Here is a 25,060-nt window from a genome sequence, read left to right as displayed (position 1 = left end):
CCAGGGGAATGCAAGATATATCGAAGCTACGATTCCATATGCAAGAGTTCTGTGAATTATGAATCTCAAGAAAATATGTACCCTATAGAATTTTTGAACTCTTTAAAATTTTCAGGTGTTCCAAATCACGTTTTGCAACTTAAAGTCGGGTCTCCAATTATTCTACTCAGAAATATATGCCCAGCTAGAGGACTTTGTAATGGCACAAGGTTAATTATGACGCAGCTATGTACAAAGGTAATTGAAGGAATTATCAATACAGGTAATCATATTGGAGAAAAGACTTTTATACCAAGAATATGTATGAGATCAACTGATTCCTCCCTACCTTTTGTATTCAAAAGAGTACAATTTCCCGTGGCTCTTTCCTATGCAATGACAATAAATAAAAGTCAAAGGCAAACTCTAAAGACAGTTGGATTATACCTTCCAAACCCGGTATTTAGTCATGGCCAATTTTATGTGGCTGTCTCAAGAGTAACATCGCCAACATGTCTACATATAGTTTGTGAGCCAATAAGCCACTCACATGAAGGAATGACTAAAAATGTGGTGTACCATGAAATATTTAATGATTTGTAACATTAAAAAATCATATGTTCTCTCCTATTTTCTTAAAATTGAACTTCCTGCTATAACTTATTATATGAGGAATTTTCCTTATATTATTTCCTTATTATGATTTTTATGACATCTTTGATGTTGTACATCACTTTGCAGTAGCCTACTCTCAATCAGGGACCTGAAGTTCAAAGCTTAGTTTCAGAAAATGCAATTTTATAATGTCTTAATACTGTTTACAATTCCATTATTAAGCTCCCTTGGATATAAGTTACAACTTTTTTGGGTATATTAACCCTATTCAAATGAGTTTAATGTTTTGCTATGCCAATTATTATGCAAGCAATTAGCAAAAATAAGAAATTATTATATGACCTCTTCATGCAACATATTCTGCGATTTGTGTAATGCTATTACGAATTTTCTTTATATTTAATCCTTATTATAATATAATGACATTTTTGATATGTTGTACATCACTTTGCAGTATCCTACCCTCAATCAGGGACCAGTAAGTTCAAACCTTAGTTTCAGAAAATTCAATTTTATTATCAAATAATTATGTAGACACTTCCATTACTACCCCAACTCCCTTCAATATCAGTTACAACTTTTCTCTCGGGATATTTACCCTATTATGATAATATTAATGTTTGGCTATGCCAATTATTATGTCAGCATTTTGCAAAAATATAAATTTATTATTTGTGATTTGTGTATATTAATGCTACTTACTACAATATTACATTACATTGCATTCATTATTTAGAATAAAACAAGATTACATTTTGCTTTCTCCTCTATTCAACATGATATGTAGATACTCCAAACTTCTTTGATAGTCCTAAAAAACCTTCAACATGAACCTGGTAACAAATCTTACCTATCAGTGACTACCATTACTTATTTAAAAAAACACAAGAAAGACTTCAAAATTGACAAACATGATTCTGCAACTCCCATGCACAGTTTTTTTAATATACCAGCACATAGAAATTTCATAAAAAAATATCCTTTCAAATTTAAACTTACATTATTAGTTAATATATTTATATATATATATATATGTAAACATGCATTTCACAGTCAATTTACAAATCTATACATATTCAAACTCTCTTAATCAAATTTCATTAAAATTAATTAGTGAGATTATAGGCATTTTAAACTTATCTTTCTCTTTTTTTAAACGTATCTTTCTTTCTTTTTTAATGTATCTTTCTATATTTTATCTGTTTTACTAAAAGTCATACCATATACAAATTTTTTTTTTACTTGACTACCTCCAAAATATAATGATAAAATATACCTAATAATTAAAATCATATAACATTTTCATATTAACAAAATACTTAAAACCAAATTTTTAGGATTTAAAAAAACAATTTAATTTACACTATAATAATTATTTATTGAGAAAAGTCTTATGAACATTAATATTTAGCCTCCAAAAATAAAGTTAAAATATATTAATTAAGTCCTAAAACATATACTATCCTACCACCATTTGCCTACATGTAAACACAGATTACTTCTTTCACAGTCAATTTACAAATCCATACATATTCAAACTCTCTTAATCTTATTTTGTTAAAATTAATTAGTGAGATATACAACACAAAAACACACCACTATTCAAACTCTCTTAATCTAAAAATGTTAAAATTAATTTTTTTTCCTAGATATACAACACAAACACATGCCACCTCTCTAGATATGTATCATTATACAAATATAGACATTTTAAACTATCTTTCTAATATAGTTTATCTGATATACTAAAGGTCATACCATATAAAAAATTCTTTTTTAGGTGACTACCTCAAAAGATAATGATAAACTATACCAAATAATTTACCAAGGTCTTATATATATACTAAACACAACTGCAAACAACAAAACACACAACTGCAAACCAAATAATACAGGAAACGTTCAGGTAAAATACATTCTCGGCCCATTTTTACTCATGACACTATACACTGGGTTAAGCCTCCCATTACTTACCTTACATTCTACACTTTGTTATGTTTACAGAATGGCATTAGGTTATCACTTGCTTAAAGAATTAACATTGGGAAAGGACGATTCAGCCATCAAAGTACGACTAAGCAGGATGTGGGATTCAATTAATGCAAGGACAAAATTCATTATGAACAAAAATCTAATCCTGTTAGATGAAGAGGTAACATTCATTTTATACTTCATTTACAAAAATATCATACTCATTAAAAATATGTTGCTATATACGCAGGACCAACACATACATGCAACTATTTATGTCAATCAATTTGACCAGTTTAACAGCAAACTCCATGTTGGTAGCACATACATTATCTATAATGTTAAGGTCGTGCCTGCACAAGATACATATAGACCTGTGCCCGGTGATAAAGCCATAAACTTTCAAAGGAAAACAACAATCAAAAGGATTCCTGACGAAGGAAACATATCAACCTACAAATTTCACTATTTGTCTTATGAAGAAGCTAAAGCAAGGGTTGGAAATGTAGTTGACCTTATTGGTAAAGATTGTTAAAAACATTATTTTTTATTATTATAACATTATAGTTAAATTATAATATTATAGTTAAATACAAAAATTGTGTTAAAAACGTTTACGATGCCTTACCAAATAAACCATTTCCTCAATAGATGTTGTTGGGAGATTGTTGTCATACACAGAGCTGCAGACTACATCAAATGGAACCCACAAAATTGACATCCTGCTACAAGATCAAAGGTCAGTAAAATTACATCTACTAACCACTAACTAATATATCTATCATAATTAAAAAAACTAGGCATTTATTATGCAGGTCCGAGGAGATTAAACTAACTCTTTGGGAAGATAAAGCAAAGAAATTTACTGTAATAACCCCAATTTTTGGGAATTTTTGAAACCCTTATGAATAGTGTTTTTGCTGAATGAGAAAACTTTTCATGCCACGCTATGTAGGGGTTCTGTTATTGATCTTATGGGATATTATTAGTACTCTATGTGGTATATAAGTGTATGTAAAGATCGTCAGAATCCAATTCCGAACACTTTGGTTTTTCCCGGAAATCCATAAGATACGGAGAGAATTGAGTATAAGGTAACTGAATAAAAAGGATTTAAATTAAAGGATTATAATAGAGGATCATAAAAAGGAATATAATGTATTGAGAAAGGTTAAGGGAACCTAAGTAATAAGATCCCGGGTATGATCCTTCAAACGATAGACGAGAACGAAAGTTAAGCGAACCGTATAACAGATCAGCGGTCATTAGGAAAACGATTAGGAAGTTAATCAAAGGGATTAATGGGAGTGATGTCATCCAACCAATAGAAAGGAGACAAGGAAGGGAGGATGACATCATAAGGGTGACATAAGCATGACATGGAAGGAAGGAGGTGTGGTTGATTTAGGACCACACAAATTCAAGGGCAAGGTGGTAATTTGCTAAATCAAAAACAAAACCAAGCCAACCAACTAGCAAATCATTTCATCAAAAATCAAAAAAATCAGCCAAGGCATTGTTCTTCATATTAGCTCTCGGCTTTTTGCTTTTTTCAAAGAAAAAAATTTCTAAAATCAAGATCCAAGCATCCTTAATTGGTAAGAAAATTCCCTAACCATCTTTATGCTTAGTTATGGCTATATCATGAGTTTAAGCCATTAATTCTTTCTCTAGCTTCTTCATTTAATCAATGAAGAAGACAATGAATAGTGTTTTCAAGTTTTTAACTTGAACTTTTCTTGTTTTTCTTGAAGATCCAAGCTTCCCTAAGGCTTCTCCAAGCTTATTAAGGCTTCCTAGCTCAACCCACCACTCCAAGGAAGGTATACCATTTTCAAACCCTAGGTTCATATATATTATAAGTGATTTTGATGAGTAGGATGTTATGGTATCTTATTGTTATGATTAGAGTTTGAGGTTTGGTATGGTAGTGAAATGAGATGGTAATTTTGTGGTTTTGATTTAAAGAAACTTAAGTATGATTAAAGTTAGGTTTAAGCATATGTATGAATGATTAAAATTGAATTGGTTGGGATTGTTATGATGTGATAAGGATGGGTGTTTGTTGTGTGTTGGATTTGAGGATGGTTTGTGTTGATTGTGGATAGTTTAAAAAATGGGAAATCGCGTAAACATAGTCGTCGTAACGTCCGATTTTCTTTGGACTGTTTTTGTGCATAGCATTAGGACCCGAGAACCCCCTGCTAAATTGTGACCACTGCCATGTTTAGATAGCTCATGTTACGAGCTTCGTTTTGATATGTAGTTCGTTCGATTCCGATTTACGGTTTAGGAGAAACGACCGTTTCAAGTAACGGCGTTTCACGAACGAAACTTTTTCCCTCGCCTTACTTTGAAACATAGGTTAAAGACCAAAAAGGGTTAATTAATGCATGAAACATTTATGGTAAGTGTTTTAGGCAGTTGGTAAGTCACTCGCGAAGGAATCGCTTTAAAACTCGTAAAGGTTAAATTATTAAAAATGGTGGAGCCGAGGGTACCCGAGTGACTTAAGCGAATCAGTGAGCGCAAAACAAGCGTTAGAGTCTAAGTTAGTTAAAGTATAGATTCACAAGTGACTTTGGTTTAATTCCAACTTACTTGTTGTTTATAGGTTACCAGACTCGTCCCGAGCCATTCGTAACCCCCAGTCGCTCAGGCAAGTTTTCTACCCGTTATACTGTTGTTGTGATGTAAATATATGTATATGCATTATCTTGTGATATTGCATGATTGTTATTAGCAAATTTTGCAATATATTGGAGTATGCTAATATGGTATATATGCATGCCTGTTTCATATTCTTGAAATATATATCTGTTGGTTCATTTGATAATACCTATGCTAGAGGATAGTTGTATCTTGCATATACCCTTAGTATAGGGACCCAACGGTGAAAATATTTTCTAAAACCGGGAGTCGAGGATCCCGAGTAGATTTTATATGGATATGGATATATATATTTATATATATATATTTATATATATATATATGGTTATAGTTTTCCAAACTATTAATCGAATAAGGTTTATTCGATAACTTTAACTTTATTTATTTATTTGAATATTATTTCGAATATTATTCGAGGGCTTATGACTCTTTTATATATTATTATTGAATATTATTTGAATATTCATTCGAGGGCTTATGACTCAGTTTATATTATTTAATGAATATTATTTGAATATTCATTTGAGGATCTATGACTCCGATTATTTGCTGAAATATATTCTTTATTTTATTAAAGAATAAGGTGTTAATAATCAAACTTATTTTCGATTATTCAAATAAAGATAATACTTTCATATAAGTATATCTTTGGTTATTTAATACTCGTTTCAAGTATAAATTTTAATACTTCTACTTCAATTATTTTTATAAAGACTATTCTTTATGGGAATATTATTTAATTAATAATATTCAGATATTTTCTAATATTTTGGGGACTGATTTACTTCATTAAATCAGCCTTACTCCAAACACTCTTTAAAGTGTTTTCGAGTCTTCAAAATGATTTTTAAAAGTCAGAGCGGATCCCAAAACTCATTTTTATATTTAAGATCTTCCTTTTTAAAGGGGATTTAAATACTCGCTCAAAACCTGGGGAATCCGGCTCTGTGGTGTATTTTATATTCGCAACAAGGATGCAGATTTGGTAAATGAATTGATTACTTGCCCAACGTTCGGGAAGTAAGCCCCTCTCATTGAGTCGGCATAAGCGACAGGCCGGGGTACGGTCTATTATTGTGTAAGTGGCTCAGTGGGAGTCCATCAAATGCATAAGTGGCTGAGTGGCAGTCCAGCATAGGTCTTAATTATGATCAGGGTGATGACCAGTGGGGAATTCGTCCATCTACTAGTAGAAAAGGTTACTTATTGGTATCTTTGCCTGATCAGCGAGATATCGGGTTTATGCCAAAATTCTTTTCCTTTCCAAAATTCATTGGATGTTTCAAACTCTGTTCATACTTTACATAACAGAGGTTCCAGGAAATGTTTAAGAGATATATATGTGGATATATATATATATCGGGACTAAATAAAGTATCTCGTAACTTTATTTCATTCAATAATATTTCAAAGATTGAATCTATTCAAATCTTGTCTTGTAGTCTCATCTATGTGATGAACTTTTGAAACTGATTATAACTTGAACGGTGGTAGTTCAAGTAGTATTGGGAAAGATATAAGTATATTGGGGTATTTGGTAACCTCATCTTTTAAACTTATATCTAATTAATAATTGTCTTATGAATGACAAAGATTTTCAGAAAAACGTTGAGACAAGGTTAGATATATGAGATCACCTTGCAACGATATTTTTTTTTATATACAGTTATACACTGGGACTTTGTGTATATTATGCATGGAAGAGGACTTCCAATATTTTGAAAAGTATATATGTATATATACTGAATATTTTGCGACTTCATCGCATTAAGATATCAAACTTGGTTCATTTCTTTTGACCAAGACTTTCATGAGTATTATGAGTAGGCTCATATACTATTAATCATTATACATATTATTTTGGTGGGCTTGCTGCTCACCCTTGCTTTCTTCTTTCATCACACAACAACAGATAGAAAAGATGAACAGAACCAAGCTCCCGATTCGCAAGCGATTAGGAGACGTTCCGCAGTTTTCTAGAAGCATTGATGCCGCCGTAGCTGAGGTAGGAACTACCAATAGGCTAGGCTTTCAACTTTTGATGGACCAGATTTATTTATATTTATGAATTGTAATAATGGCAAAGAAATGTAAATTTATTCAGAAAACCTTTCAAGGTGTATTGGCAGATAATTGTGGAATAAAATGACTTGTGGTTATTTTTGGATGTTCATCTCTGAGACTATAACGTGTGGTGTGTGTTTATTGTGGGGTCACAGTACAGAGTAGTTGAGTAATTATTAAGATTGGGTGTTATTAAGGGAAATGGAACTCGTGACGACCCGGATCCCCGACCCCGGATCTGGGGGTGTTACAGAAATGGTATCAGAGCTAAGCGTTATAAACCTCAGAGATGATGGGACGTTAAGATAATAAGTTCACTAAGATAATAAGAACTCTTGCCAAGTTCATAGTCGGGCTACCTAACGTAGCACTGACAGTTAAAACCCTTATGGGAACCCTTATGGGTATCGTGATAGTAACATAGTTTGTTCTCGTATAGGGCAGCGGGGCACCAAACCTTGAGGTTCAGGAGCATCAGCATGAGGATGTTTTATTACAAGTTGGAGATCAAATTGTGAATCCGATGGAGTACCCTAATGAGGGACCGGATGAGGTTCAGATAGAGAATGCTGCGGTTGAGGATGTGATTCCGGAAAGGATTGTGGCTGAGGAGGATCTCATGGAGGATCCTGATGAGAATGAAGAGAGGACCGTTGAGGAACAGATGACCGCAGTCAGGGCGACTACCAGAGCAAGAATGGCCGCGAGGGTGGCCCTAGAGAATGAAGAGTTACCAAGGGCACAAAAGTTAATGAGGGCAGAAGGAGTGGGGCCTTCCACGACCCCAATTATACCAGTATCAGACCCTCTTCCAGAGGCTCCTGTAGACCTCCATGAGGTTCCACCAATTCCTGTTCCCTCCCCTGTACAGAGCCCAGCACATACTGAGGAAATGCCACCTTTATCCCCTGCACCATTGTCACCTGATACCGTGCTTGGTTATCCATTTGGATCTCCTGGGTCTGCACCACCTGTTCCCCATGGAATGCTAGATGCTACCACTCAGGCATCTCTTATCGCTGATTATCATATGACTTTGGGTGGCCTGTCAGAGGCCCGGAATGTTAGGAGTGATCTGTTGGATCGACTTACTGCACCAAGGATTGAGGGTGGGATACTTCCGGCAGGATTAGCGTATAGCATGGAAAGGATTGAGGCTACCACCCGTGTTACAGCTAGAGGCCATCTTGAGGGTCAGGTTGATCCAGCTCTACTTGCGACTATCTTAGACCTCATCACCTCTGTGATGGAACAGGTTAGGGATGTTGTGCGTGCTCACACCTCTTAATCCATGGTAGTGTGCAGAGCCAGAGCAATCAAACAAGGGTCTCATGTAGCACCGCTTTTGGATGATTAGCCTAAGTTATGAATGATTAGTATTAATGACGAGATGACTATTTATGGTAGTACTTTTGGGATAGGAGCGATAAGTTCATATGATGTAATCCTCTTTAATATGTTCAGTTGTTGTACCCTCGAACAAATGGTTATGTATATATTCGTTAATTTCAGTTCAGATCAGTTTGATTGTGATAAATCACATTGTTAATTGCTCTATTAACACTTAAGAGAGTGTCATGAAGTTTATCGAACTTAAGAATTCATAATTTGCAATCGTGCAAGGACTAGACGAGGGGAAGACTTAAGCAAAGTAAGTAAGACAAATATCCAGAGACTCTCAAAATTTTCCAAGTAATATGCCCCACAAGGAATAAGATTAGGGGCAAACCTTGAATGTGATAATCAGGGAGGTCGCAATTAAGATATAAGGAACCCAGAATATAATAAAGTGGAAAATGAGGATTTTAAATTAAAAGATGACCCCAATTATGGGGAGTAGGAAGAAATATTTAGAAAAAAAAAAGCAGAAGTCGAGCAAGATAAGGAGACCCGAGGCGGTACTCCTATACGGAAATTCATGGACCTATCTAAACAGAACTTATACTTTATTCCCAACCACCACCTTGAGGAAACAATGCGATAGGAAATTCTTTCAGGACCTTTAAGTCGCTAAGCTCTCAGAGTTCCATGGAACAAGCTGACCCAGCCGAGGCAAGAGCCTGGCTAAAGGAAATATAGGAATTATTTGAGATTCTAAATGATTGGCGAATCACAAAAGACTGTTTTTGTCACTTACCCTCCTAAGAGAGAGACCACCCGCTGGTGAAAGACCAAGAAAAGCACGGAGCCAGAGGTTATAATAAACTGATTAAAGTTCAGCCAATTGTTTTCGGGAAAGTAATTCCCAAGGTTATGGAATAGTGTAAAAGCTTTAGAGCCAGAACAAAGGCAGACGAGTATGATGAATTATGAATCTAAGTTGTAAAAGTTATCAAGATTCGTTCTGAAGACACGAATCCAGAATGACGGGATGTTTGAAATCAATGCTTATGTTGTGTTGGTTCATGAAATAACGATAAGAGAAAGGAATATAAAGTCAAGAGAGTTTGAGGAATGATAAGGGAGTTGGGTATGAGGAAACCCTAAAGACTCGTAGAAATAGAAATAGAAGAGTATGTAATCGTCAGGATGAGGGTGATTCACCATGAGTTAAAATTGATGGTTGAAGGCATAAGAGTTATGTATATTTTATCCCCTTTAAGTTGGGAGGATTCGAGGAAACCTTGAGGTAATTCGAAGGATAAATAATGAGACGCGGATAGACTGAGGAGACAAGAAAGTAAGAAATTAAGAAAATTGGATGAAGGAAGTGACCTTCAAGAATGGGAAGTGTAAGACCGGTGGCTTGATACCCAGGAAGGGAGACGCCAGGTATGAAAGATATCCCAACATTGAGGTGACTGTTGAGATAAACAACAAAAGTAAATAAGGAATTATTAAGAAGAAGTTCATGTTGAACATGACCAATATCTTCCAGAACATCCATGTTATCATTACCAAATCAGGAAAGAAAAGCGGATGACCATTGTTATCTTTTGGAGGCCATATGGATTGACCTTAATTTGAATAAGGATGCTATTATGAAGTTAGGTATAGACTATCGAGATGGGAATGATGAATAAGATAATCTATCATGGATATATGACTTGATTTATCCATGGAAGGATGCAAGTACCTTTTAAAGGTGGAATTAAGGATAGAACATTGGTAACTTAAAATGAATCCTAGGGGAATGCATACAGGTTGGCATTTCATCCTTAATAGGGATAGTATGAGTTTTGACAGTATGAATTGGAAAGGATTAAGGTAATAATAACCTTTAAGAATCAGTGGAGAAATTTTTCAGAAATATATAGACAATGGTTCTAGTATTAGTAAATGGTATTTTGATATGCCCTGTATCTAGGGAATACAGGAGGAACGATTGAAGGATAACCTTAGAGGTTTTACAGGGAGAAAGGTAATATTCGAAATTCTCAAGAATAGAAATGTTGATAAAGGAAATATGACGTAATTATGATGTTGCCAAGTGGGGCACGTGTTAAACCACGAGAAAGTATGGATCGAACCAGTAATGGTCGAAATTGTTCAGGGCAATTAGGGCCTAGGATAAAAGATGTTCTAAGTATGATTGAGAGTCAGTCGTGACAGTGATTAACCTCTAAAGATTGAGGCAATAACTTATGGAAAAATGGTGATATTTTTTTTTTACTCATCAGATTTTAAGGAAAACATCTTCACATAAGCTGTGATTGAAATGAGGTAGAAAATTTAGTTGAAGGTGGTTAAAAGACATTGATTATAAGGAACTATTACTATCAGGAAAGGCCAAAGAGGTGGCCGACACTTTAACGGTAAAAGGATAATTATAGGCGCTTGTGCCAAAGGAATACAGTGATGATGGTTAAAGCTATGAAGGTTGTATTATGGTTTGGAAGATTGACATTCCTTCTGATGACTGTGCAATACCCAACCGTAATAGTAGTTGGTAAAGGTTTAATTCGTGTAATCGCCATGAACGGGCTATCTATCTTAGAAGGTCCTATCTTGAGATAAGCCAGGACCATGTTTCAAAAAGGACTAGACGAACCTTTGAGTTAAGTCTTCTATTTAAGGCATATGATTAAAAATGGTATTAACCTGCTATCGTTGCTTTGAGCGAAACTCTTCTGCAATTTTATCTGCTTCATGTCATGTATGTATGTCAGAATCAGGAGTGTACTCCATGAATCAAGAATGGTGATTATGTTAACTCCTTAGAAGAATTAGATACGACATATATGGACTCCGTATGGTTAGATATTAAGATTTCATGGAAAGTGAATGATGACAGTAGGTCAGTGGTGGACCATAGTAAGGCAGCAATGATTCTGCGAGTAATGAGCTGATTACAACCATGAGAGTTGTATTGGAATGGGTGTTGAGATTGAGCACCACTAATCGGGTCGTGGTAGTGTATAAGTTATCATTGATAGACTAATTAAGTAGAGTATCTACCTAGTGAATTATTATTCTTTCTTATCAATAGAGAGTCGTATTATTATACGAGGAAGGTTGCGGTGCAAGCATAGAATTCAAGTAACGATGATGTCTAGAATGAGATCCCAGATTCGATTTTCGATGTCGAGGGAGTTTCAAAGGTAATTGTGTATAAGCTCGAGGAAGAGCATGGGTCCATAGAATGATGGACGGGATAGCGAAAATATTTAGGCACGTGAAATGCGATGCTATAATACTTGATGTTGATATAAATACGTATATGTTTTGTTCTCCTATGACAAACCTCTATAGTTCAGAGGTAGGTTCCAAGCCAGATATTTTGTGGCAGTATATTTTTTTCATATATACAATTCTCTTCAGTTCGTTCTTTTCTCTTCTTTTCATTTCATGTAAGCTGAGAAGAACAACCCTTCCAGAAGGGGAGGTATTGCCGAATGACTATCTATCTTTGTGATAGAAGCCTAGTAGGATACCACATGTTGTTTAATTGCTTGTCAAGTACTAAAGGCTGGCCACCTTCTGTACTAACTATGCGATATAACAAGTGTTCGTGATCATAGTGATCTCTCAACAAATTCCTTTACTTCTATTTGATTGATCAAATTCCGGAAAATAGAAACAACTGAAAAAGGAGTAATAAAGTGGTGGTAGTATGCGGAATGGGAACACGTTCGTGATACTAAGGTTGACGTGGTTATTAAAAGGTTATAGAACGATAACGAGCAAAAGTATAACCAGTATAATATTAGGAACGGAAGGTGATAGCGATTACGAACTGGAAAAGAATGGGTATTGAGAAGCAAGAGCTCTAATGATTGGAAGCTATGATGAGAGTCTGTGTAATAGACTTGAAAGAATTTGGAATGATCACTTAATTCAGATTGAGTTATCTTACGACAATAGATCATATGTCATTATCGAGATGTCGCCTTATGAGATCCTTGAAGGAAGACAATGTCGATCTCCCTTATGTTAGGATGAAGTTGTAGAGCGCAAGATGCTCGGACCCACAGTAGTCCAAAGGACCAAGGATATGATAGATCTAATCAGAGGACGGCTGGTAGTAGCCCAAGATGGACATGATAAGTATGTTGATTTGACACGAAAGGATAAAGAGTATGAAATAGGGGACCTAGTAATGTTATAGGTACCCCTTGGAAAGGATTGATGAGGTTCGGAAAGAAAGGAAAGCTAAGTCTACAATTTGTTGGACCCTTGGATATATTAAGACGTTTGGGAAGTTAGCATAGGAGCTAGCCCTACCCCCGAACCTGTAGCAAGTTCATAACGTGTTCCACGTATCAATGTTAAGGAAGTGTAATTTAGATGCCAGATGAATAGAGGCATATGAGCGCATAGATATGCAACCCGACGTAACCTATATGGAGCAACCAGGAAGGGTTATAGAGTGAAAAGGGACAAGTGCTTAGGAGAAGGATTATCAAACTAGGCAGAGTTTGGTGGTAGAACCACAATGTGGGAAAATTGACTCGAGAGTTAGAAAGTGTGATGCTAAGAGAGTGTCCCCATTTGTTTTCTATCTGATTCCGGGACGGAATCCTTTTAAGGAGGGGAGACTGTAATAACCCCAATTTTTGGGAATTTTTGAAACCCTTATGAATAGTGTTTTTGCTGAATGAGAAAACTTTTCATGCCACGCTATGTAGGGGTTCTGTTATTGATCTTATGGGATATTATTAGTACTCTATGTGGTATATAAGTGTATGTAAAGATCGTCAGAATCCAATTCCGAACACTTTGGTTTTTCCCGGAAATCCATAAGATACGGAGAGAATTGAGTATAAGGTAACTGAATAAAAAGGATTTAAATTAAAGGATTATAATAGAGGATCATAAAAAGGAATATAATGTATTGAGAAAGGTTAAGGGAACCTAAGTAATAAGATCCCGGGTATGATCCTTCAAACGATAGACGAGAACGAAAGTTAAGCGAACCGTATAACAGATCAGCGGTCATTAGGAAAACGATTAGGAAGTTAATCAAAGGGATTAATGGGAGTGATGTCATCCAACCAATAGAAAGGAGACAAGGAAGGGAGGATGACATCATAAGGGTGACATAAGCATGACATGGAAGGAAGGAGGTGTGGTTGATTTAGGACCACACAAATTCAAGGGCAAGGTGGTAATTTGCTAAATCAAAAACAAAACCAAGCCAACCAACTAGCAAATCATTTCATCAAAAATCAAAAAAATCAGCCAAGGCATTGTTCTTCATATTAGCTCTCGGCTTTTTGCTTTTTTCAAAGAAAAAAATTTCTAAAATCAAGATCCAAGCATCCTTAATTGGTAAGAAAATTCCCTAACCATCTTTATGCTTAGTTATGGCTATATCATGAGTTTAAGCCATTAATTCTTTCTCTAGCTTCTTCATTTAATCAATGAAGAAGACAATGAATAGTGTTTTCAAGTTTTTAACTTGAACTTTTCTTGTTTTTCTTGAAGATCCAAGCTTCCCTAAGGCTTCTCCAAGCTTATTAAGGCTTCCTAGCTCAACCCACCACTCCAAGGAAGGTATACCATTTTCAAACCCTAGGTTCATATATATTATAAGTGATTTTGATGAGTAGGATGTTATGGTATCTTATTGTTATGATTAGAGTTTGAGGTTTGGTATGGTAGTGAAATGAGATGGTAATTTTGTGGTTTTGATTTAAAGAAACTTAAGTATGATTAAAGTTAGGTTTAAGCATATGTATGAATGATTAAAATTGAATTGGTTGGGATTGTTATGATGTGATAAGGATGGGTGTTTGTTGTGTGTTGGATTTGAGGATGGTTTGTGTTGATTGTGGATAGTTTAAAAAATGGGAAATCGCGTAAACATAGCCGTCGTAACGTCCGATTTTCTTTGGACTGTTTTTGTGCATAGCATTAGGACCCGAGAACCCCCTGCTAAATTGTGACCACTGCCATGTTTAGATAGCTCATGTTACGAGCTTCGTTTTGATATGTAGTTCGTTCGATTCCGATTTACGGTTTAGGAGAAACGACCGTTTCAAGTAACGGCGTTTCACGAACGAAACTTTTTCCCTCGCCTTACTTTGAAACATAGGTTAAAGACCAAAAAGGGTTAATTAATGCATGAAACATTTATGGTAAGTGTTTTAGGCAGTTGGTAAGTCACTCGCGAAGGAATCGCTTTAAAACTCGTAAAGGTTAAATTATTAAAAATGGTGGAGCCGAGGGTACCCGAGTGACTTAAGCGAATCAGTGAGCGCAAAACAAGCGTTAGAGTCTAAGTTAGTTAAAGTATAGATTCACAAGTGACTTTGGTTTAATTCCAACTTACTTGTTGTTTATAGGTTACCAGACTCGTCCCGAGCCATTCGTAACCCCCAGTCGCTCAGGCAAGTTTTCTACCCGTTATACTGTTGTTGTGATGTAAATATATGTATATGCATTATCTTGTGATATTGCATGATTGTTATTAGCAAATTTTGCAATATATTGGAGTATGCTAATATGGTATATATGCATGCCTGTTTCATATTCTTGAAATATATATCTGTTGGTTCATTTGATAATACCTATGCTAGAGGATAGTTGTATCTTGCATATACCCTTAGTATAGGGACCCAAAGGTGAAAATATTTTCTAAAACCGGGAGTCGAGGATCCCGAGTAGATTTTATATGGATATGGATATATATATTTATATATATATTTATATATATATATATGGTTATAGTTTTCCAAACTATTAATCGAATAAGGTTTATTCGATAACTTTAACTTTATTTATTTATTTGAATATTATTTCGAATATTATTCGAGGGCTTATGACTCTTTTATATATTATTATTGAATATTATTTGAATATTCATTCGAGGGCTTATGACTCAGTTTATATTATTTAATGAATATTATTTGAATATTCATTTGAGGATCTATGACTCCGATTATTTGCTGAAATATATTCTTTATTTTATTAAAGAATAAGGTGTTAATAATCAAACTTATTTTCGATTATTCAAATAAAGATAATACTTTCATATAAGTATATCTTTGGTTATTTAATACTCGTTTCAAGTATAAATTTTAATACTTCTACTTCAATTATTTTTATAAAGACTATTCTTTATGGGAATATTATTTAATTAATAATATTCAGATATTTTCTAATATTTTGGGGACTGATTTACTTCATTAAATCAGCCTTACTCCAAACACTCTTTAAAGTGTTTTCGAGTCTTCAAAATGATTTTTAAAAGTCAGAGCGGATCCCAAAACTCATTTTTATATTTAAGATCTTCCTTTTTAAAGGGGATTTAAATACTCGCTCAAAACCTGGGGAATCCGGCTCTGTGGTGTATTTTATATTCGCAACAAGGATGCAGATTTGGTAAATGAATTGATTACTTGCCCAACGTTCGGGAAGTAAGCCCCTCTCATTGAGTCGGCATAAGCGACAGGCCGGGGTACGGTCTATTATTGTGTAAGTGGCTCAGTGGGAGTCCATCAAATGCATAAGTGGCTGAGTGGCAGTCCAGCATAGGTCTTAATTATGATCAGGGTGATGACCAGTGGGGAATTCGTCCATCTACTAGTAGAAAAGGTTACTTATTGGTATCTTTGCCTGATCAGCGAGATATCGGGTTTATGCCAAAATTCTTTTCCTTTCCAAAATTCATTGGATGTTTCAAACTCTGTTCATACTTTACATAACAGAGGTTCCAGGAAATGTTTAAGAGATATATATATGTGGATATATATATATATCGGGACTAAATAAAGTATCTCGTAACTTTATTTCATTCAATAATATTTCAAAGATTGAATCTATTCAAATCTTGTCTTGTAGTCTCATCTATGTGATGAACTTTTGAAACTGATTATAACTTGAACGGTGGTAGTTCAAGTAGTATTGGGAAAGATATAAGTATATTGGGGTATTTGGTAACCTCATCTTTTAAACTTATATCTAATTAATAATTGTCTTATGAATGACAAAGATTTTCAGAAAAACGTTGAGACAAGGTTAGATATATGAGATCACCTTGCAACGATATTTTTTTTTTATATACAGTTATACACTGGGACTTTGTGTATATTATGCATGGAAGAGGACTTCCAATATTTTGAAAAGTATATATGTATATATACTGAATATTTTGCGACTTCATCGCATTAAGATATCAAACTTGGTTCATTTCTTTTGACCAAGACTTTCATGAGTATTATGAGTAGGCTCATATACTATTAATCATTATACATATTATTTTGGTGGGCTTGCTGCTCACCCTTGCTTTCTTCTTTCATCACACAACAACAGATAGAAAAGATGAACAGAACCAAGCTCCCGATTCGCAAGCGATTAGGAGACGTTCCGCAGTTTTCTAGAAGCATTGATGCCGCCGTAGCTGAGGTAGGAACTACCAATAGGCTAGGCTTTCAACTTTTGATGGACCAGATTTATTTATATTTATGAATTGTAATAATGGCAAAGAAATGTAAATTTATTCAGAAAACCTTTCAAGGTGTATTGGCAGATAATTGTGGAATAAAATGACTTGTGGTTATTTTTGGATGTTCATCTCTGAGACTATAACGTGTGGTGTGTGTTTATTGTGGGGTCACAGTACAGAGTAGTTGAGTAATTATTAAGATTGGGTGTTATTAAGGGAAATGGAACTCGTGACGACCCGGATCCCCGACCCCGGATCTGGGGGTGTTACATTTACAGATGAGGAACCCGTGTACAAAAAATCGGCCACATATGTCATTGTGACTGGAACTTTAGCCAAAAATATTGGACGTAACTATCATTCCCTTTTAAAACAGAAATATTTAGACACATCCAATTTGGTACTTTTTAATTATTATCTCCTAATATGATTACCTCTGAACAGGTCAAGTTCTGTTATCCTCAACGTCAGCCACACAACTATATTTTAACGTTGACCATCCTGCAATAGTCAATCTCAAATCATCCGACCTCTTCAAAGATTCAAGCAATGAAAATCCAAAAATTGTCCGATCAATACTACAAGCTGGATAAACTACTACATCAGATATTAAAGTAATGACACTCATACAACTGATCGAAGCAAAGCTACATGACAATGATAAGGTAAAAATATTGTTTATAAGATTTAATTTGAAAGTTTACCATGTACTTAAAAACATACATTCGACAGGAAATACTATGCACAACTGAGGCAACAATTATCGAAATAATACCAAATTTCGGTTAGTATTACGTGGCTTGCAACAACTGCTTTAAGAAAATGAAAGATGGAACAAATACAAAACAATGTTATAATTGCCCAAACATTGAAACAAGCCCAACCTACAAATATAAAGTCATTGTCAAAGTGAAAGATGCAACTGCAACTACCACTTTCATATTATTCGACAAGCAAGTTCTCAGTTTGATAGGAGTACCGGTTCAGCATATCATGGACACAAACGAGGTAATATATCTCCCACTACTTTGTACAAATTTAAATGTTCAATTCTAAAATTAAACAATAATTTCTTTTATTATTGCATATAAAACAGCATTTGTAAATCACATTTCAAACAACCATTACAACAATAATTGTTATATTAATCCATTTAAGTTAACATTTTTATATCAGATATCACCAAAACCATTACAATATAAAAATTATAATACATGCATGTACAATTATATCGATAGATGATTGTATTCATAGATGCTATACATGTTACCCTTCCTGAAACAAATATTTAATATTAAAGATAGTTCTCATAAAGTAATTTAGGCAGATAAAACATTATAAATATACTACCTATTGGACAATTGAATTAGATGCATATAATTGTTAAACTTAAAGAGAACATGAGCCTAAACATACTCTGTGTAAGTCATATGTCATAGCCTATTTGTATATTCGAGGATTCAACTCAACTCAAATAAGAATGTAATAAGTAAATAGTGGATCGACCGTCAGAGAGATCTCGCAAAGTAATATCTGTCAAAGGATTCAGAACAAGGTTCATCTACAGACTTGAGGAGTTAATTCACTGGAAGAAGTTCAAGAAGTTGATCATGCCTCAGTGATATAAATCAAGATCGTGGATTTAATCAAGTGACAGAGATCTCGTCAGAGTATCATTAATTACAAGGATTTAATCTGAAGAAAATCAAAGTGTCAAAGTCAAGACATGAAGAAACGTCACGGAAGTTAGTCACTCATGAACCATACAGTACATCGAGTGTCAATATTGAAGTGGTGGAATTGATTCATAATTTTCAGTGATTTTCAGAAGATCTGCAGAAGGATGGGTGTTGTTGAAGACTAGAATTAATTCTCTATTAATTAATTAGTCATCTAATTTAATTAAGAAAATAAATTATATCTGCGAAGAATAATTTATTTATTAATTGAATTAATTGATTAATTAATTCTGAATTAATTTTAGGAATTTTCAGAATTTAAATTGGATTAAAATCTGCATTAAATCAGCAAGACAATTGAAAATGAACTAGCATGACAATCAGGATTGTCATACCGATTGTCATGCTAGGCCATTTTCAATTATCTCACCGAAAGTTACACTAGGAGAAGGATTGTCTTGCTAGTTCATTCTGATTGTCTTGCTAGTTCATTCTGATTGTCATGCTAGTTCATTCAGATTGTCTTGCTAGTTCAATCCATTGTCCTACCGAAAGTCTTGCCAGCTATAGGATTGTCATGCCAATTCAATTTTATTCGGTTGTTGATTAAAAAGAAGCAGAGAGTCATTCAACTCAATCATCCATCCAACAGACTGAAAAAATACAAGAACAAAGAAAAAAAGCAGCCGCCTTTAAACATTTTATTTTCTTTTCTGCTTACATCAAGATCAAAATTCTAGTTTGTTAATGTTAAATCCAAACCACTAGAATTATTTATCTTGTTCTTGTGTAACAATCTAGCGGATCAAAATCCCTAGAACTTAATCTCAAATCGCGTTTAGCATTTGATTCTAATTATTGCAAAAATAGAAAAAGTTCATGTCGAATTTATTCTAGATTTGTGATAATTGATTTGAGATTAATACCTTGTAATCGATACAGTTGTTGTAACACCTTTCAAGTTTAATAATATTTTTATTTAACTTGAATTTTGTTTCACATTTTTTATTCCGTATTTATTCGATTATTTGGTACTGTTTGTATTCAACCCCCCTTCTACAAACACATTGGGACCCAACAATTGGTATCAGAGCCTTCTGATTAACAAACAAATCAAGATCCTAGACTTTTGTGATTTTTCAACTCCTTGAATTCTTATTTATTCAAAAATTTATAATGACTTCACATAAAGTTGGAACCGTTAAAATTCCACAATTTGATAAAGAGAATTATATCATGTGGAAGAAGAAGATGCTATTATTTTTACAAGTTGCAAATCCCAAATATTCAAACTTGTTAAAGAAGGGTATAAAAACTCCGATGGTTATTGAACCGGAGGTAATAATAGATGGTGTGGTGACTACTGAAGCTAGAACCTATCCAAAAGAGCCTGAAGATTTTACTCCTGCTGAGAAGGAAGAAGCCTCCTTGGATGCCAGCCTTCAATTAATATTAATTGATTCCCTTGATCCCTTGATGAACAGACATGTGATGAACTGTAAAAATTCCAAACACATGTGGGAAACTATTGAGGTGATTAATGAAGGCACAGAGGAAGTTAGGGAGAACAAGTTGGAAATCCTAACCTCTGAATATGAACATTTCAAATCAAATCCAGGAGAAGGAATTACTGAAGTGTTTGAGAGGTACAATGCGTTGATCAACAACCTGAACATCAATGGAAAGTATTATTCAATCAGGGAGGTCAACAAAAAGTTCCTTTTAACACTGCCAGCTCATCTTGAACATAGAATCACTGCCATTAGAGAAGCTAGAGATCTGAGTGAGATTTCTTTGGACAGGCTCTATGGAGTGTTAAAAACCTATGAGTTGGAGCAGATTCAACAGAAGGAAGTCTACGGGAAGGATAGAATGGTCAGCACATCTACTGCACTTGTAGCTGAAGGTCAACAACAACAACAATCTCAACAGTTAGAAAGAATGGTACAGTTTTCCAAGGGTGAGGAAAATGAGTTAGTAGCAGAATATGATCCTCCTACTACAAATCAATCAAGTGATGATTTTTATTCCTTGGAAGAGCTGGAGCAATTGGAAGATGAATCAATGGCCCAAATTGTCAAGAGATTCTCCCATGTCAGATTCAGGAGGAATCCCAAGCTTAAGTACAAGTCCAACTACAACAAATTCCAGAAAGGTGGATCTTCATCCTTTAACACCAGCAGTGGTGGGTACAAAACAGGGATGGTTGATCGAAGCACCATTAGATGCTATAACTGCAATGAGTTGGGACACTTTGCCACAGAATGTAGGAAGCCAAAGCAAGTAAGAAAGAACTCTGAAAAGGCTTATCTGGCAAAGGGAAGAAGCTGGGATGATACTGACAGTGAAGATGAAGAAGAAGGAAATCTTGCTCTTATGGCTATTGATGGAAAAGCTTCATCGTCAAGAATAGAGGTAAAACTTTCTGATGCTGAAATGGTTTATCATCTAAGAGGTAACTTAGATTGTGCACGTCATGATAATGAACTGTTAAGTTTAAAGATCACAGACCTTGAGAAAGAGGTCAATGAATTAAGACTTGTGCATATTAATCAAGACAAATTAAAAGAACAGGTATCTTTTCTAGAGAATAGAGTTGACTGTTATAGAAAACTCGAAACTATTCTCAAAGACAAGATCACCGGTCTTGAGACTAAGGTTAGAGCCTACTTCAATTCTTGTTCGAAGGCTAAAGAGTTCTACAGTAAGCAAGCTGTTAATCAAACATCAGGAATAGGTTATGATTACAATGCTGCTATTGGAGAATTAGGCATAAACTCCCCTCCTCATGTATGTGCTAAAGGGAGGGAAGTACCACATGTGCTTAAGGGTGTTGATGAACCCCTCTATAAAGCATCAATTGCTGAACCATTTGATGCGACCTCTTCTGTTATTCAAGAAGAAATACGTGCTGAAGATCTTGCTAATGAGAAGGTTGTTTCCAAGTCAAGTGAGTATAAAGTTCCAGTCAAAGTTGTGAAAGCAACTGAGACTAACTCAGACACACATGAGTTGGATAACAATAATGCCATGTCTACCATGCATAAATTGCCTGCTGTTAATCACTCTCATAAAGAATGTGGTGTTGCTAATTGTATGTCTTGTGCTTTTAATATGATGTATGCTTATTTTAATGGTAAGCATGTGTCTAATGATAAGACTACTCCTCGTCAGCATGTGAATAACAAGAAGCATGATAGGTCTAAGACTGCTAGTCCTTCTAAGGCTAGAAAGGAGACATTTGTGCCTAAGCTTAAACAGAAATTTGTTAACGCTGTTTACAAGGTCAAATGTTCAGTCATTGAGAAAGTTGAGGCAATTAAAATTAAAAATGTTGTTTTGCCTGACAAAGGACAATTCTACAAGTGTGCCGGGCCCAACCAAGTTTGGGTTCCGAAGAAGGTCTAATCCATTTGAAGTGCAGGGCATTAAACAGGTGTAACCGGTAGTATGGATTCTTGACAGTGGATCATCAAGACATATGACCGGAGATAGAGCCCTGCTATCAAATGAGGATTGAGAAAGCTGGCCCCCTGGTTACCTTTGGAGATAACAGCAAAGGTTTATCTGAGGGATATGGCTGTTTGCAAGCTGGGAATGTTATCATTGTAATTTTGTATATTGTGCTAGGTTATTATCAGGAAGCAGTATCTAACATATAGCACTAGTGACGAGACTTGAGAATATTACGACATATCAGGCACCTGATGCACATTACACTTGGAATTGGACTCTAGTAAGATGTGTACAAGTGTACTCCTGGTTGGTGAGTCAAAAGAGGAAGTCAATGCACCACAGTTCATGGACTTTACAGCTGCAGATCTATTGGACTATGCAATTTCTTCTTCACAATCTCACTTCAGGTTGGTATGAACTAGTATACTGCTCAAGCAATCGTCAAGGACATGGTATGGCACTCTAACAGAATTTATAATTTTATATGAATAAGTAGAGTCGTCATATTAATAACTATCTTATCACTAGGCACAATCATATTGTTTTATATGTGCAGTGGTATATTGATTATGCAACATAACAATTAGTATCTAAAGTACTTGACAAGTATCGGTCAATGATATCTTGTTAACATTATGTTGCAGATATTTGTAAGCTTTTGATATGAATGAGAATTACTTAGACTTTACCCTAAGTGATCAATGTTTTATCAAAAACTCATTCATATTGAAAAACAAAATCAAACTTCTTTCTACATTAGTGATTTCTTATTTCATGTAAAATCTTTTGAAATCACTATTGTAAATCATTTTCTCTCTATTACCATATGTTCTGTGTTACAGATTCAGTCTCCAATGACTTTCTTTCATTGACAGTCATGAGGTTGAAAACCCACAACGTCTATCCCAGACTGTAAAGACAAACACAAAAACAGAACCAACCAACACTCTCTTACCACTAAATATAGTATGAATGAGTGTGAGGGAGATAGTGCCTAGTGCACCACATAAGGAAGGTTCTGTAGTCAACCCAGTGGCTCTGTCTCATACATAGATGAGTAGTATTTAAACCGAGACAACTGCTAGCCCCCATACATCTTCTCAAAAAGATGTAATGGCTGAAAGGGCACAAAAACAGTTACTAGATTCATTCTCTCAACAGGGTGAGTCTATTGAATTTTGCCTGTCGGCCAAGGTATCCGATATAGTGTCACCACTTCAAACATAATCAATTCTTGATGCACAAGGAGAGGTTACACACACAAAGGATGAGTTGACGGAAACAAGAGTTTCGACCATTTTAAGGTCAGATTCGATTGTTCAAGGTTCGTTAGTGGACCAATTGCCTTTACAGGTGTTAGGAGAGGATACTGATCCAAAAGCCATATGTCAGTGGTCAGTGTCTACCTCCCCAGGCTTAAATCCCCTGGATGCATCTGCGGATAGTGGATCTGACATAGGTGCAGATCGGCAACTTGTTGACAATGATTCAGATATTACCTGATGAGTCACAAGGAAATGTCTTCACAGACATTAAAAGGGAACTTTGATCTTTATGCTAAATTCGTTGGATCATTGTTTACCTTCCCAGAATTCAAATCTGGAACCCTAAAAGGGAAACTAGCAACTTGTAGATTATGACTCAGATTCATCTGAGGAGTTTAACAAGGATGGGGATTTGCGAACTCCCATTGCACCACATGTGACCTCCTTAAGGATGGCTAAGGTGATTTTCCTTGCAGGTACAGCTGGATTATGGAGCTATGAGAGAAGAGTGATACACTTGTGAGAATGAGTGTAAACACGAGTGGAGAGAAGAGTGAAACACATGTGAGGTACACTAAACAGAATCACACACTCACAGTGAGGAAGAAAGAGAAACTTCTTGTTATTTCTTTTCCAACCAAGTGAAATATGAGAACTCCTTCAGACGACGGCATACATTCCTTCTTTAAGGGGGAGATAAAAGCTTAAGTAATAGTTTGGAGGATTCCTCAACTAAGGGGGAGAAATAGCAGGGAGGAAGAAAAAGATCATATGTACACTACACCACACCATTGTTGTTTGTAACTACGGATCCTATTGTACGGGAGAGGTGGTAAACACAAGGTGATTTCCTAGTAAGGGAAGAAGCAGTTAGGGGAGTACCATTGGTTTTTATCTGCGGATCCTATTGTACGGGAGAGGTGGTAAAACGAAGGTGATCTTCTTTAATCAGTTGATTCTCATAGGGGGAGAAGCAAGAGATATGGGCTTCTCAACAGGAAATGTGGTTGTACAAATGAAGATGGAACTACTTGAAGATATGTTCAGTCTAGAGGAACATCTACTTGGAATCTGGAAAATGTTAAATCACATCCAGAACTTTTCTGCTATTTACTTTGCATGTATGTTTATATCTTTTTCTTATTTGTTAGTTGAGTTATCCTCTAGGTATTTGTGTGTTATTGTCTAACAAACAAATAGGGGGAGATTGTAAGTCATATGTCATAGCCTATTTGTATATTCGAGGATTCAACTCAACTCAAATAAGAATGTAATAAGTAAATAGTGGATCGACCGTCAGAGAGATCTCGCAAAGTAATATCTGTCAAATGATTCAGAACAAGGTTCATTTACAGACTTGAGGAGTTAATTCACTGGAAGAAGTTCAAGAAGTTGATCATGCCTCAGTGATATAAATCAAGATCGTGGATTTAATCAAGTGACAGAGATCTCGTCAGAGTATCATTAATTACAAGGATTTAATCTGAAGAAAATCAAAGTGTCAAAGTCAAGACATAAAGAAACGTCACGGA

General features: G+C 35.1%; 1 long non-coding RNA gene across 4 annotated transcripts in view; it reads right to left on the bottom strand.

Annotated features, from left to right (window-relative positions):
* Nucleotides 1-25,060, bottom strand: part of LOC141716772 (uncharacterized) — a 51,115-nt gene that overhangs the window by 20,439 nt on the left and 5,616 nt on the right. For 3 of the 4 annotated variants that reach the window (XR_012573346.1, XR_012573345.1, XR_012573344.1), the window contains exons 4-5: nt 17,563-17,629; nt 3,194-3,287 (exon numbers count right to left, since the gene is read on the bottom strand). This is a non-coding gene — a long non-coding RNA (uncharacterized LOC141716772). Of the gene's footprint in view, nt 1-1,290; nt 1,428-3,193; nt 3,288-17,562; nt 17,630-25,060 lie in introns of those variants that run through there. The other variant, XR_012573347.1, reaches the window with a different exon arrangement.

The sequence above is a fragment of the Apium graveolens genome, chromosome 4, assembly GCF_009905375.1.
Source record: "Apium graveolens cultivar Ventura chromosome 4, ASM990537v1, whole genome shotgun sequence".
NCBI lineage: Eukaryota > Viridiplantae > Streptophyta > Magnoliopsida > Apiales > Apiaceae > Apium > Apium graveolens.
This window is presented reverse-complemented; position numbering and strand designations above follow the sequence as displayed.